The sequence below is a fragment of the Ranitomeya imitator genome, chromosome 1 (genome assembly GCF_032444005.1).
Source record: "Ranitomeya imitator isolate aRanImi1 chromosome 1, aRanImi1.pri, whole genome shotgun sequence".
In the NCBI taxonomy this organism is placed as follows: domain Eukaryota; kingdom Metazoa; phylum Chordata; class Amphibia; order Anura; family Dendrobatidae; genus Ranitomeya; species Ranitomeya imitator.
The window spans coordinates 1,069,864,065-1,069,881,131 of record NC_091282.1 but is presented as its reverse complement, the minus strand read 5'-3'; the positions used below and the strand labels follow the sequence as shown (position 1 = coordinate 1,069,881,131).

Below are 17,067 nucleotides of genomic sequence, written 5' to 3'. Positions count from 1 at the left end.
CCAATACAACAGACTTTTGCCATGCCCAGTATGCCTGACGTGATGTTACAATAGGTAAACTTTGGTTTTCTTTTTGCTTCAGGTAACCTTACTGACAATTAAGTAATCTTTACTGAAAACATTCAAACCCCAATTCATGAAGACTGGTTAGCTTCACTCTGGTTTTGATGAAGAGGAAGGGTGAAATCAGGAGCGTCATAGCAGTTACATGAACCTCTGTATGCCTCACCACAAATCTTACTCCAGTCAGGAACTGGAGATTTCTGGTTTCATGCATTAGATGAGCTGTGGTGTCACAACAATGCCACACACCTCTCCTGCCCCAGCTCTGTCCATTTTGGCAGAACTGGGAAAAACTCGTTAAAATCAACAACATTATTGCACAACTATTTTTCATATTTTTTAATGCCATGATTCTGGTGACATTGCTTTGATGAATAGGGGACTTAGGGGTCCATTTGCTGATAAAACCGTATGTTCTTCACAGATTGCTAAGGGTTGTTATTAACAATGCTTTCAGTGTTATTATCTATGACATCAGTGTTGGGTTGTTTTCATGGAAAATATATCGTAGTGTTCACACCTTAAACTGAAGGAGATTATTAGAAGTCAATTGGATGAATCAGAATTTGTTGGAATTTGTTACAAACCACAATCTTTATACAAGTCATGATTCCACTGTAATGGTACAGATGTGTGAACCGAACATTCCATTAATTATTTCCTGCAAATTCTCTGTGAATTTTACAGCAAGTTTATATGCTGTTTTAATATTTTTATTTTTGCCTGGTATTAAGGTCTTTCTAACAAGGCTTTGTACAGTTCAGCATTAACACCATCTACTGTACATGGCTTTCTTACCTAGTTATAAGTGATTCTCTTGGGTATTGATGAGAGCTGAAATCTATGTGTCATTAATTTTGGTCCAGGTTGTATAACGGTTGTTTTTCTTTGCTTTAATTAGCAGATTGTTTTATATTGGTGACCTATTTGTATTTTTAAAGCGCAGTCATCAGTTATGAAAGATTAGTCTTTAGACATCCCAGTAGATAATCTAATAATCATGAATTGATGTGACCTTTTCACTTTGAATTTGCACAGCTCAACTATGCACCCTTTTATCACAAACAAAATGTCAGTGTGTGGGCCTGATGATCTTGGTCCCATTTAGGATCGATGTGGATAAGAAGCTCTATATATTATTAATATTGTTCTGTTTTCCTGTCTTTAAAACATGCATTGATTTCTGGTTTCCCACACAACAAACATAGATTAATCATTGTTTAAAGCTGCAGTGTAAGGTAATACAATAATACAAATACGGATCTTCCACTTGTCTGTCAACAGGTTCAGTCTGTTATCGTAGAGTCTATAGTTGTATTAGTGCTCAAAAATAATTCTCAATGATGATCTGGCCCTTTTAATGCTTATAATATAGGGCCGATTAATTGAGATTGGCGTCTCTTGTAATTAAGAGCTCACTGGAGTATGATACTCCTAATTCAATAAGGGGGCATGCCACTTAATGAATTTGGTGCATGTCTTAACTGGCATGTGTTTTTGTGCCAGAAGTGTACTTCATACAGGGATTGGGGTACATTACTGGCAAAATTTACATTGCAAAAAAAAGCATCCTGCCCAGGCCCCATCCGTATGCAAAGCTGGGCGGGACTGGCTTGGAAATCAGATGTCTCAATATTTTTTGTGCAACTTCCAAGCAGTGTAACTTCTTCATGAATCCGGCCCATTTTGTTTTGGCAGGATATAACAAGCATATTAAAAAATGTATGCCTCCATCTATTTGGAAGAACTTAAAGGAGTTCTGTTTTCTGCTATTTTTAGTTATTTTCATATAAATATGTTTTAAATATTGAAGCAGTAACTGTCATTTTAATATTTACTTCATAAATCATTAGTACACATGAAAATAAGCAACTTTGTAATATATCTTATCAGAGAAATCTGCTTTTTTCTCTGCCAAAATGTATCAGTCATTATCAAAATTCTTGATTCTGAGGTACATGAAAGATGTATGTCTCTGTACTGTGTTAGCCAGCAGATAGAAACATATTTTGATTTGAGAGTCCTCAGTGGTTGACACCTTTTCACAGTTGGGATGGTCTTCTTAGGCTTCCAAGCTTCTCCCTTTTTTCTCCAAACGTAAAGAAGGTCATTATGCCCAAAAAGTTAAATTTATTTTAATCAGACCACAGGATATGTCTCCAAAAATTAAGGTCTGTGTTCCTGTGTGCATTTGCAAAAATTAATCTGGCTTTTTTATGTTTCTTTTGGAGTAGTAGCTTCTTCCTGGCAGATATGCCTTTCAACCCTTGTTGATACAGTACTCATTTCACTCTGGATATTGAAACAATCTTACCAGCTTCTGTCATCATCTTCACAAGGGCTTTTGCTTTTGTCCTTGGGTTGATATGCACATGTCAGACCAAAGATTGTTCATCTCTGGGACACAGAACCCATCATCTTCCTGAGTGGTATGATGGCTTGACATTCCCATCTTGTTTGTACTTGCATATAATTGTTTGTACAGATGAATGAGGCACCTTCAGGTACCTTGAAATTTTACCCAATTCTCTTCCTTCTATCTTGGCTGATGTTTTTAGACTTTCCCATGATGCTACACAAAGAAGCAGTGTGTTTCAGGTGTGCATTAAAATACATCCATAGGTTTGTCTCTAATTAACTCAGATGCAGATGTTGCCAAAAAAGAAGCTTCCAAATGCATGACATCATCATATGGGCAGGCGAGAATTGTTTAAAGGCATAGTAATCTTAGTGTATGCAAACTTTTGACTTTGCAGTAAATAATAAAAATGCCTTAAAACATTCTCTCTCTCTCATTATTCTGGCATTTGGCAAATATTAATAATTATGGTAATCCTAATTGACCTAAAACGGGAAAGGTTTATTCTGATTTCATATCAGATATGCATATGTGTATTTTTATATAGTGTATGTAAACTTCTGTTTTGAACTGTATATTACAGAGTTTCTTATTTTCACTTGTACAGTTGATTTAGGAAATAAAAATTTAAACAACAATTACTCTTTAAGCAAGTTTTAAATGTTAATTTTAGGACTTAGTGGCTTTATTCCTCTACATAAAACACCAGTCTAGAGAGGAAAAAAAAAACCTTCCACAGCATTTGCTTCCACTTACAGGTCTTGGCTTCAGAATTGAGTGCAGGAAAAGGACAAACATTAGTGAATCGGGAACAAAACTGTGCTGGCTCCTTCTATTCACTTACACTGTTCTGACAGATAAATTACAGGCATTAGTCTTGATGTCATAAAGTACCTGTCATAGTGGTCAGTTATTTTAAACTAATTTACATAAAGTCCACTTTCTGTCCTTTCTTCAGATGTTATATGCAATTTGTTGCTTTATTGTACATGTAATTAATGATTTGCCCTATTAAAGGAAAGGTCATACTAATTACAATATTAATTATAATAGCAGCAATAATTATATTTTTATTTTCCCTTGGAATTGACAGACATTTTTTGTATATTTTGCACAGATGTACAAAACTAGTTAATGCGACTTTTTTTTAGCTTTGTCCTAAAAATAATTGAAAATCAAAGTTATTTAAACAAGAGACTCAAAATTTGAAATACAATCTATTGGGTGATGTTCACACTGAGTTTTTTTTAGACGTTTTTGAAGAGGAACCTCAACAACCTCCTCCTAAAAAAACCCTCAAAAACTCTTGGAAAACTCTTCCAATTTATTGCTATGGGAAATCCACTTTGCTGAGCATATGAGGTTGTTTTTTAGCTTTTTTTTTACGAGATCGTCAAAAATTCCTGGTGGAAAAAAGAAAGTTCATCTTAAAGGGATACTGTACTTTCTTAAACTAAGCATTGTATAATCAAAAGAAAAAAACTCTTCCAAATCGCTTCACAACAGGATCATTTCCTGAAGCAGTATCTGTCTCATGGTTTTTTAATTCTTCAATAAACTCAGTTTAATCCACAGCATGTTTAGTTTCAAATCTTCCTCTGTTGCATAAAATTAATGAAATGATGAAATATCTTTTTTCGTATAACAAAAATAGATAAAAAAAAACTACACAATGGAAAAGGTTCACACAACAGCCAAGAAAGATTGACGTTTTGGAGTAACAAAAATGGCCTTAGTCATAGTCAAACTACGAGTAAGGGTTATTTTATTCCTTGGATGTTCTGCTCTTTTTCTCTTTCTTTGTGAAGTGGATTGTCTGCAGGAGTATTGGCACCCCTACACACTAAGCCAAGAAACACTATATGGACCATGAATGTGGTGAGCCTTCATATCAAATCCTTTCTTAGTTACATTTGTTTTCCTGCAGATTTCGGTATTGATTCGCCCCATCTTTCATCCCTGCTACATTGCAGGTTTGAGAAAATAATTTACAACATCTAACTGGAAAGTCAGCACCACAAGTCAATTTCAGCGTTAACATTTAACAGCATTTAGATGCTTTTATACATTTTAGGACCTCTTTAGATGTCTGTTTTTCATATACAAATTCTATTTATGGTTTCTATAGATACTCATACTTATTATAGTCTATGGGTCCTGTTCAGTTGTCAGTGCATTTTTGCAGACCAAATTTAGAAGTCCATGAAAAATGTCAGACAGCACTTGGATGCCCCTAGTATACCCTCCATTTGATGTTAAATTTGTATGTCAATTAGATACGAATGCTTAAAAGGCGTCAGTCACCACAAAATGCATTTTAAATGTTTTATTCTGTGTTTTAGGGACCTTAGCCATTCGCTACTCTAATATACACGTAAGTGCAGTTAGTGGCATTAGAAGAAAGGAGATGGGAGGAGAATGTGCCCAGTCACTGCATGCATGCAACTACTCATATGCCAGCAGCACTCAGACAGTGCTCGCTCTCTGAACTATCGCTGTCAATCAAAAGTGGGGTAAGGGCCCCAATATGTTAATGTAGATGCATATCGATGCATCAAACTTTTGTCCATGCTAAGGATGCACTAAAACCTCCTCATTTGCATACAAGTTAAAAGTTATTTTTTCAGGCACTGTACCAGTAACAGAAACAGTCCTTGTATGGTTGTTATTGGAGTTAAGTTCCCTACAACACTGTATAGACCATTAAAATGCAATTTGGTGTTGACCAACTCCCTTTAGCAAAATTTCTTGTATACAAAAATGATGTTGGAAATCTGTTGATTAAAACTGACGCACTGAGCAGACACTGCTAAAAGTTATGTAAAATCACAGATCACATGATTCTTTTCCTATCTCGCACACATTACCTCTTTTTAAAGCTGTCCCACGCCACTCATAAATGGTAAGGTTGTTTTGTAATTATTCATTATCTTCCAACACAACATAGATATGCCAGGGAGACACTTTATGCTTCTCCATACGCATTGCACAATCTGCTGCCCAGCATGAGAAACAAAATCTGTCCAGAGACAGAGAATCGAACAGCGGAGTATTCTTAAGATATGTGAGTGTTAGGTGTCGAATTCCCGCCTCTGCACAGGGGGAATCTCAAACCATCTCTGCTGCAGTCTCCCATTCTTCTCCAGCTGCAGTGGAGTCTGCTCCGCGGAGACGTCGGTCCCAGCGTCTTGCTCAGTCTCAATCTGTGCATAGGGTTACTGCTGCTTATCCAGCTTCTGCCATTGAAGCCAGTGCTGGGCAGCGGCGAGCAGACGGTTCTGGGACTAAGTCCTACTTTGCACACACTGAGCATGCCCAGGGCAAGATCTCTCAGTGGAGATCTAGGGTCACATGCTCAGGTACTGCAGCGACTTCCATTGGTCCTTCTCACGGAAGGTCCTGTAGGTACTAGTACTAAATTCTGCTTTGCACACTGAGCATGCCCAGGGCGAGATCTCTCAGTGGAGATCTAGGGTCGCATGCTCAGGTACTGCAGCAATTCCATTGGTCCTTCTTTGAAAGGTCCTATACGTGCTGCAGCTATTTAAGGCTCGCATGGCCACACGGCCATGCGCTAGTGTACATTTGTAAACGTGTGTGTTGTGAGTGAAAGTCGTTCTTTAAAAAACCCTCCCTATTGGATGACTGTTCGCGGAAGGTGTATGATTGCTGTCTAGCGCCCGACTTATGCAACAGCACATTACACACCAATACAGCTTCTAGTTGCTGTGTCCGCCAGTGCGGCGCTGTGTGCTTTCACAGTGCTTTCCTGACCCAAGCCTGGGTGGTTAGTGGCGTCCGCCAGTGCGGCACCGCACGCACTCTTGTGCATTCTTTAGTTATTATTTTGGTAACGCTGACACCCCAGTTGCGGTGTCGACCGCAAGTAGTCTACACAGGCTCAGATCCCAAGTCTTAGAACTGAGCTTGGAGACTCCTTGCTTGTGCTCTTGTGTGCGGTACCACAGCCCTGTGACTTAACAGGGTTCGCTTCCTTCACACAGAGTGTATGTGTGTACTCACATTGTACCGCCATATAGTCCGTCATTACTTGGCAGCAGGTTCCATCTCTGCACGTTGGACCCCGGGCTGCGAACGCACCATATTCTCCCTATCTTATTATTTGGTGCGTTCCGCGAGCCCTAACAGTGAGTTGTGATGTTATTCACTTTGCAAGGTTTGGATTGCCATGCATTCAGTGTTCAGGACATCACACCAACAGGTGCTAAACACCAGGGGCATGATAATGTGACTGCATGTGAGACTGGCTTACTGTGGCAGTTAGGTAAATCTTCAAAATTTGTCAACCCCATAACAAGACACAATGGTAGACCCTTTTCTGCATTCACTGGACTCCTAAAAATTAAACATTGAAACATAGTAGAGTATAATCATGGTACAGAGAGTGGAATTCAATTCCAGCAATGACCCCTAATACTCAATACTGTAGCAACTATAATGTAGTATCAGGCTTTATTCTTTACTAGTTTTGGTAATCTAGGCTTAGTGGTCTGAAATACTATCTCAGCTGATTTATGGGGGTTTGAGAGTCAAATCAAACCCTCAAACCAATATGTTTTGTACTTTTAGTAATCTATAGTATTTGTATCCAAAATACTAATATATTGCAGAGGTTGGTAGCAATATCACCAGTTTTCTTGTGTAGTAATAGTATTAAATAGTATAGTTGTGTATTATTTTATTTTAGTTTTTCTAGTATATATTTTTTAATACTGTCAATATAAGTATGTTCATGTTTGTGTTTTATCCATGATTTTAGTCCACTGCTAAGTTAATGTGTCTGAGTTATCTTGTAGACCTTTGGTCACTGATTGACGTCACGCATATAAGTCTATTGGTGTTTGACAAAAATCAGAAATGGAACCTAGATTCTGTCTGTGAGCAATTAGTGTGCTGTTCACTTTTACCATTGAAATGGTAGGAGAATTTTTGGCATTTTTTTTGCACACTAATGAAATCGTTCAATGTTTTTCAAGTAGAAGAAGATGATGGATTTAAATAAGGTCTGAAAGTAGCCTGGAAGGAAAGGTCATTTGGCCCTCATTATCATGACCACTTTAGAGTTGATGGAGCAGGTACATGTATACATTTAGTTGTAGCCCTCTCTCTTTCAGATATGATATTGTTTTCACACAACTTTTTATTTTATTTTAAAACTGAAGAGAATTGATAGAAGACTTTTGTTCTGGATATTTCAGAAGTGGAAATAAATACATGGCATGTCGTGGGCCCACGCTTAGATTAAAATGCAATTTATTAAAAATATCATTATAACAGTGCAACAGCACAACATGAAATGAATAGCTATTATATGAGATGTAGTGTTCTAATTATTATCACAAGAGCTATGACTTGAAGGCAAGCCATGGCTGGCACCATGCCCCCTGACACCACTTAAAGTAAAATCAAATATTAACAAACAACAAGCAAAGGCAATCCCTTGACATGAGCAAATTCTCTTATATCGAGAAGGACAGTTGTTCTTGTCAGCATGTTAGATGGTTTAAATGCCTCTTCAGTAGTCTTTCCTTATTTCTATTGGCAGATTTATTACCATCCTTATTCACAGTACCTTTCTTCTGATTAGTCAATAAATATAGAAATATTATGGTGATATGGAGTTCACATGATGATTGCATTGTATTAAAGTTAATGTTGGACCCCCACTTCTGTAAACAATGTACCTTAGTGTTCTACTATCTGTGCAACAAAATCCCATAAGGTGACATTTCACAGATTGAAACCCTTGTGCTACATTTAAATGTATTTTCTGTTTATTAAAGAAGGAAAGAAGAATTTATTGCCCACATAAGGCAATGTTATAAACAATGCTGCTGCTTCTCAAAGTATCTTACAGCTGTTATTAGTTATATGAGAAAGTCATAGTTCACCTTATTATTTTAGACCCATGTTATTATCATTCTTTCCATTATATCATTTATGAGCCCCTGAGAGTTCAGTTTTAAAGGAAACACATTGACCTTGGCGACCTGAGCTTGCCAGGTTTTCAATGCATCATTTTGAGAGACAGTAAATAACCGGCAAGAGAGCAACAAGCTGAAGCTTCCTTTTTTCAGTGTGTGTTTTTCATTGCTCTGCAGATTAATGTTTATTGAGAAATGATATATGATTATGAATAGAGACTGTTCCTTTATGCATGGAGCCTCCATCCATGCATGAGCTCTTTTCATAAAGACACCATAAGTGGCATTTTTTTTACTTATAGGCTGATATTTTGGGCAATTAATCATTTTTACAAATTGTTTTTGAAGGTTTCTCTTTTGCTGTTCGTAGCTGGTTGAATAATAAGATTAATGGGTTATCCTCAAGTTTAAAAGTTATGCCTTATCCATAGTGCATGATCATGTGCATGATAAACCACTACTGTATTCATTTGAGGCTGTATTCAGGATCGCTGGGGATTCTACCAGTTGGATCCCCAACAATTGGACATTTATCTCCAATCCCATCAATGTGTGTCATGACATCCACAGAACCATCTCAGGACTCCTCAAAGCTGGAAGTCTCAACCAACCATGAAGATGTCCTGGATTTCAGGGCTCATGGAGGTAGTATGAAAATGTGACATGAACTGGAAAGGTGGTAGTGAGATGAGCAGAAAGGTTAATATAAATCATGCTCATCTTCCATTTTTACCTGTAGATTACCACTATGTCTGCGGGTAAATACTTTTTTATTTTAATAGCCCCAAAGATCTTCTTTTCCTGGAGAGGTATCCTGCCATGTTGGATATAGGGTTAATCTGCAGGTTAATAGCATTATGAAGGTGCCAGGCCTCAGCGAATGAGAAAATTAACTTTATATCTCCCAGGAGCTGTTGGCTTTCGGTACTGAGGACATACGAAGAGCAATTACAGTCACTGTTCGCACCACTCAGAGCGGTGGCTTTAAGCACACCCCATCTCTGACTGGTAGCCATGAAATTATTATTATTATTTATTTATATAGCACCATTAATTCCATGGTGCTGTACATGAGAAGGGGTTACATCAAAATACAAATATCATTTGCAGTAAACAAAACTAACAATGACAGACTGGTACAGAGGGAAGAGGACCCTGCCCTTGCGGGCTTACTGTTGGGGCGTCATACAGCTACCGCTTTCAATACAGCCACCTGCCTCCCTTATAATGCTATCAACCTGCAGATTTATCCTGTGTCTGCAGGTTAATAGTGTTATTGAACCTGACTGGTTCCTGTTAAATTTACCATGTCTTCTGAAGGGTTCATTTTTTTAGAATTGCTTCTCAAAGGTTCCTTCAGAATGGTTCATTCTGTAGGATTCATTATAATAGGTAGAGTATTAGATAAAACGTTTTCAGCCAATGCAAGTAGAAACATTACCATGGCCAGGTGGCCAGAGGACAGGTGGCAGGGGACTTAGGAAAGCCCTAGGCAGTTGATCAACTTTATTTAAATTTGAAGCTGCTGTTTGATCAAGTCAGGGAACTACTTCTTCTGTTCAATTGCATAGGAACTGAGCTGCTTTTCTTCACTAATTAGTAGAGATCAGCAGATCTTTTGTAATTCAGATTTACTGGCTTCAGAATAAATTCATGGAAATCTCAATAGTGGAAAGCTTGTAATTGTCCACATCATAGATGTGATGGAAAGAAGCAAGAGAGAGGGCCCCACTGACCATAAGAGCTTACACACTACTGAAGACAGAGACTTATCCAGTGAATCTGGGGATGAAAACACCCTCTGCTGTACAAACTGATCTGTGAATACCTTGGTATTGACCACCACTTTGTAAAGAATGGTAATCAACTGGATGTCATAAATGCAGGGCATTATAGGGAAGCCTGCATTGCCTCAGAAGACATTAGTTTGCTCAAAGATGCTTCTGCAGTGTCGGAAATGGGGACGATCGCTTCAAATAATTGAAAATGGTACCAGAGTTTCATGAAACCGAGAATTTCAGAAAACTATTAAACTGGCTTGACTTAACCCCTTCACAATATATGACATTTATATGCTGGCTCCGGTGCTGAGCCTACATGTTTTCCAGCACATGATAGTTGATTTCATCAGCTGATATGTGCCCCTAACAGCCACGGTTGGAATCGCGATTTACCTACGGCTGTTAACATGTTAAATGTCGCTATTAATCGTCACGCCAGAAGCATGTCACTAATCCTGCTCATCGGCACCCCTTTCACATGATTGTGGGGTGCCAATGGGTGGGCATGACAACGCAGGGTGTGCAGGAGACCAATGTGCTTGTTATTGCTGAACTGCTACGAGTACCGCTCTGTGACCGACGCTCAGAACAAATGATCAATTCTGCTACACATAGCAGAGCTCAAGCTATGTATAGCTACAGGTGATCGGAGTATCTCAGCTTCAAGTCTTCTATGGAGACGATTGAAGCAAGTCAAAAGTTTTAAAAAAAAGGTTTTTCGAAATAGAAAAAAATAAAGTTCAAATCACTTCCCTTTTACCCCATTCAAAATAAAACAATAATAAAAAAAATACATATTTGGTATTGCTGCTTTCAGATATGCCAGATCTATTAAAATCTAAAAAGAATTATTCCCATTGGTAAACGGCATAGAGAGAAAAAAATTCAAAATGCTAGAGTTATGTTTTTTTGGCATTCTGCAACATTGCAATAAAATGCAATAACAGGCTATCAACATATTGTATCTACACTGAAATGGTATCAATAAAACATCAGCTCGACATGCAAAAAATAAATCCTCACCCAGCCCCATATTCCGAAAAATGGAGAAGCTACGGATTTTGGAAAATGGTGCCATGTTTATTTTTTTTTAATGAACTATGGATTTTTTTTTTTTGAACACTTAAATAAAAAAGAAACCTATACATGTTTGGTTATATTGACCCAAAACATAAAAAAGTTATGGCTCTGGGAAAAAGGAGATCAAAAAACGAAAAATGCAAAAACCCAAGGTCGTATATGGGTTAAACTTGATTATCCAAGGGATACATCCACTCATCTCTACCAAAGAATGTACAGAGCTGTGATATTTCTGTTAGGACTGGCGGAACGCACCAAGAGAGATGATATAGATGCGTTCGCAGTCCGGGGTCCACCGTGCAGGTGAAACCTGCTGCTAGGAAATGACAGACAATATGACGGTATTCAAAAGTATACACGCGTGGGTTAAACCTCACCCAGCGTGAAGAAAGCGATCCTGTTACGTCACAGGACCGCGGTACCGCACATAGAGCGCGAGCAAGTGGTCAGCGAACTAAACCCCAACAGGGATTGTAGTCCGATTAGACCCTTGCTGGCACTACACCGCTACAGGGTGTGAAAGGAATAATATAATTAAGGCACCGAAGTGTGAACTGTGCCATGCTGGCAGGCACCACTAAGCACCCAGACGTGGGTCAGGAAGCGCACACTGGCGCGTGGCACCGCACTGGCGGTCACAGCAGTAGACGCTGACACGTTGAGTGATAAGTAGGGCGCTAGATAGCAGCCATACTCCATACGCGAACAATCATACAATAGGGTAGGGGTATTTAAAGAACGACTTGCACTCACAACAAACACACGTATTAAATTGTACACTAGCGCATGGCCGTGCGGTCATGCGCAGTTTATATAGTTGCAGGACAGGAAGCGGCCACAGAAACTTTGCCCTTCCAAGACCTGCCAAGAGGACCAATAGAATGCGCTGCAGAGTCTGAGCACATGACCCTCGATCTCCAACGGGAGATCTTGCCCTGGGCATGCTCAGTGTGCGCAGACAAGGACTTAGTCCCAGAGAAGTCCACTCACTGCTGACCAGTATAGGCTTTACAGGCAGAAGCTGGAGAAGCAGCAGTAACTCTTCTCACAGAGTCAGACTGAGCGAGACGCTGGGATCGACGTCCCTGCTGAGCAGGCTCCACTGCGGCTGGAGGAGAATGGGAGACCGCAGCGGAGACGGATCGAGATTCCCCCTATGCAGCAGAGGAAACTCGACTCCTAACAATTTCACTCTGTACACTGCTTATGTCCAGCTGCTGAGCTAAGGACAGGTAATAATAGTGGGTACAGAGTTCTGGACCCTCACTGATCAAAAATTGAAGACCTCTCCTAAAAATAGTTCATCATTATCAAAATAGTGATCGACCCCTTAAAAGATTTCAAATCTTTCAGATTTTTTTTAGATGATTGATGAAAAGTTTCCAATATACAACAAATAAGCATTTCTGCAAGTCATAAATATGTAAAATAGGATATACTTTTATAGCTCAGATAATTACTAAAATTTCTATGAGAATCAGAGCTTTGTTCTATGATTTTGGTGGGAACTAGAGGTCTCTAGAATTTGCTTAATGTGGACTGGATGATTTATGTGGCGTTTATTGAACAGGTGAATAGGAAGCTATCCTGTTATTCTATTTGCTGAGATTTTTCTTCTACATAACTTTGACATTTCTCATATAAGAAATCTTCCTTTGTATAATATTTAAAAGCATACCATTCAGCATCTAATAGTGTTTTTAAAGCATGCATTTATTAACTGATCTATTATTGATTACTTCTGTGATGAAAGCAAAATATGACTCTAGTAAATTATCATGTGCCAGAATAGTAGGAAAATTACATTAGAATTTTTTTTTCCAGAAAAAGCGACCCATGATTATTAATGCATTGAACCATATTTTTTATATCAGTTATGTGTTGCCTTAACAAGGGGACTGGCTAAGCAAAAGCATCTAATTACATCAGTATTACTTGCCAAAACTGGGGTGCTTACATAACAGGTCTACAGGCTTCCCTCCAATCTAAAAATTTATTGCAGATGGTGCTAATTACAGCAGCTTTGCAGCAAAACAAGGGTGTCACATGAACACTTTTGAAACCTAAAGCCCCCCAATATGTTTGAGGATTCTGCTTCAGCATGCTAATTCTAAAATGTGTAAATTCTGTTCAAATTATTATTATTTTTTGCAGCACGTGAGGGATTTTAAAACATATTTAAATCCATTTTAGTATCATGCATACAACATTGCATGTAAACCGTAATATCTGCCAAAAAACAGAGATATCGTTCTTACCAATAATAATTGTGTGAATGATAATAATTATGAAAAATTTAGCTAGAAGTATAAAAAAGTTGTATGAATCATTCTTCAAGAAAAGAACACGTACAGTCTGCTTTTGTATGTTTCCAAATACAAGATTTTCTTACTCAGATCTTGTTGATTTTGTCTAACCTTGCTTAAATATCTGCAAATTTAGTGGCCATATCGTGAAATTAAGTGTACAGTATGTATAGTTCACTTCTGTTGGTAGCTTTACCATCTCTCTCTGTATTTCAAAATACTCTCTTGAAAACTGCATTGAAACCGAAGATTGTTTAGTGATGATGAACAATGAATATCCCCTTCAGAAAATAGGAAAAGGGCATAGAGTAAATGTATTGTTTATAAATTATTCTATAGATTTCTTTGTGTTTCTAAAGTAATCCGTATTTTATTTCCCGAAACCATTTCTCAAAAGGTTTCTCAAACATTGTGCATTTGTGGTACTTTATCAAGAACATTCTTATGATTGGGTTGAGCTTTTGATGTATCTGTTGTATTTTGCCTTATTTTATTTGTTATGTTATTATCAAATGTTTGCCCAAGCAAATGTTAAAAATGAAATAAACAGACGTAGCCTAAGAGCTTGGCCCAACCAGAGAATTCATGCCATATTATGAAGTTTACTAGATGGTGGCCCGATTCTAACGCATCAGGTATTCTAGAATATGCATGTCCACATAGTATATAGCACAGCCACGTAGTATATTGCCCAGTTACGTAGTATATTGCCCAGTCACGTAGTATATTGCCCAGCCACGTAGTATATTGCCCAGCTACGTAGTATATTGCCCAGTAACATAGTATATTGCCCAGTGACGTAATATATCGCCCAGCCACGTAGTATATTGCCCAGTCATGTAGTATATTGCCCAGCCACGTAGTATGTAGTATATTACCCAGCCACATAGTATATTGCCCAGTCATGTAGTATATTGCCCAGTCACGGAGTATATTGCCAAGTCACATTGCCCAGCCACGTAGTATATTGCCCAGTCACGTAGTATATTGCCCAGTGACGTAATATATCACCCAGCCACGTAGTTTATTGCCCAGTCATGTAGTATATTGCCCAGCCACGTAGTATGTAGTATATTACCCAGCCACGTAGTATATTTCCCAGTCATGTAGTATATTGCGCAGTCACGTAGTATATTGCCCAGTCACATTGCCCAGCCACGTAGTATATTGCCCAGTCACGTAGTATATTGCCCAGCCACGTTGCACAGCCCACATAGTATATTGCACAGCCCATGTAGTATATTGCCCAGCCCACATAGTATATAGCAATGTGGGCATCATATCCCTGTTAAAAAAAAGAATGAAAATAAAAAATAGTTATATACTACTATACACTACACTACTATAAACTACTGGAACAACACGTCTACCTTGAACTGTCCTCCCATCTCTCTTCTTGCTCCCTCTTTGACCGCCTACAATCTGGCTTCCGGTCACACCATTCCACCGAAACTGCCCTAACTAAAGTCACCAATGACCTCTTAACCGCCAAGAGCAAGCGACACTACTCTGTCCTCCTCCTCCTCGACCTGTCGACTGCCTTTGACACAGTGGACCATTCCCTATTATTACAAACCCTCTCATCCCTTGGCATCGCAGACTTGGCCCTATCCTGGATCTCATCATACCTAACAGACCGGACATTCAGCGTCTCCCACTCATACACCACCTCCTCACCTCGCCCTCTATCTGTCGGAGTCCCACAAGGTTCAGTCCTTGGGCCCTTGCTCTTCTCCATTTACACCTTTGGCCTGGGACAGCTCATAGAATCTCATGGCTTTCAGTATCACCTCTATGCTGACGACACACAGATCTACATCTCTGGACCAGATATCACCTCCCTTCTAACCAGAATCCCTCAATGTCTGTCCACTATTTCATCCTTCTTCTCCGCTAGATTTCTGAAACTTAACATGGACAAAACAGAATTCATCATCTTTCCCCCATCTCACGCGACCCCCCCAACGAACCTATCCATTACAGTAAATGGCTGCCCACTCTCCCCAGTCCCACAAGCTCGCTGCCTCGGGGTAATCCTTGACGCTGATCTCTCCTTCAAACCACATATCCAAGCCCTTTCCACTTCCTGCCGACTTCAACTCAAAGATATTTCACGAATCCGTTCATTCCTCAACCATGAATCTGCAAAAACCCTAGTCCATGCCCTCATCATCTCTCGCCTTGACTACTGCAACCTCCTGCTCTGTGGCCTCCCCTCTAACACTCTCGCACCCCTCCAATCTATTCTAAACTCTGCTGCCCGACTAATCCACCTGTCCCCCCGCTATTCCCCGGCGTCTTCCCTCTGTCAATCCCTTCACTGGCTCCCCATTGCCCAGAGACTCCACTACAAAACCCTAACCATGACGTACAAAGCTATCCATAACCTGTCTCCTCCATACATCTGTGACCTCGTCTCCCGGTACTTACCTACCCGCAACCTCCGATCCTCACAAGATCTCCTACTCTACTCCCCTCTTATCTCCTCTTCCCACAATCGTATACAAGATTTCTCTCGCATATCACCCCTACTCTGGAACCCTCTACCACAACACATCAGACTCTCGCCTACCATCGAAACCTTCAAAAAGAACCTGAAGACCCACCTCTTCAGACAAGCCTACAACCTGCAGCTACCACCGATCGACCAAACCGCTGCATGACCATCTCTACCCTCACCTACTGTATTCTCACCCATCCCTTGTCGATTGTGAGCCCTCGCGGGCAGGGTCCTCATTCCTCCTGCACCAGTTATGACTTGTATTGTTTAAGATTATTGTACTTGTTTTCATTATATATACCCCTCCTCACATGTAAAGCGCCATGGAATAAATGGCGCTATAACAATAAATAATAATAATAATAATAAATACTCACCTTCCGGAGCCCCCGGATCCAAGCGAAGCGGTTACCGACGCTCCTCCCGTGCTCCGGTCTCAAGAGTGCATTGCGGTCTCGTGAGATGATGACATAGCGGTCTCGCGAGACCGCTACATATTCATCTTGCGAGATCGCAGCATGGACCGGTTACCGGAGCGCCACGAGCGGGAAAGGCCTGTTGTGGATCCGAGAGGCCGATGGACGGTGAGTATATAACGATTTTTTATTTTTTAATTATTTTTAACATTAGATCTTTTTACTATTGATGCCGCATAGGCAACCTGGAGGGGGCACTGACTGCGGGGAGGAAGGAGTGGCCATGTTGCCGCCGGACTGTGCCCATCGCTGAATGGTCGTGGCTGTTTTGCGACTTGGATTTCCATTACAGACAGAGGCCGCGACCAATGAATATCCGTGACAGACAGAAGGACAGATAGAAGTGACCCTCAGACAATTATATAGTAGATGTTACTCCTCGCTCTTAATTTACCAAAAGGACTGTTGCAATTACAAAGAAGAAACAGAGTAAACCGCATGTGCAGCAATAAAGACACTCCTAATTAATACTGGATTGCACACCCTTTAGCATTGATGACAACCTTCAAACATTTCTTGGTGCCATCTATAAGCTTATTGCACTTCTCAGCTGGTAT

The 17,067-nt window shown here is 39.7% G+C and overlaps 1 protein-coding gene across 3 annotated transcripts in view; it reads left to right on the top strand.

The window, feature by feature from the left end:
* Positions 1–17,067, top strand: part of SPOCK3 (SPARC (osteonectin), cwcv and kazal like domains proteoglycan 3) — a 577,897-nt gene that overhangs the window by 100,352 nt on the left and 460,478 nt on the right. The window lies entirely within an intron of this gene.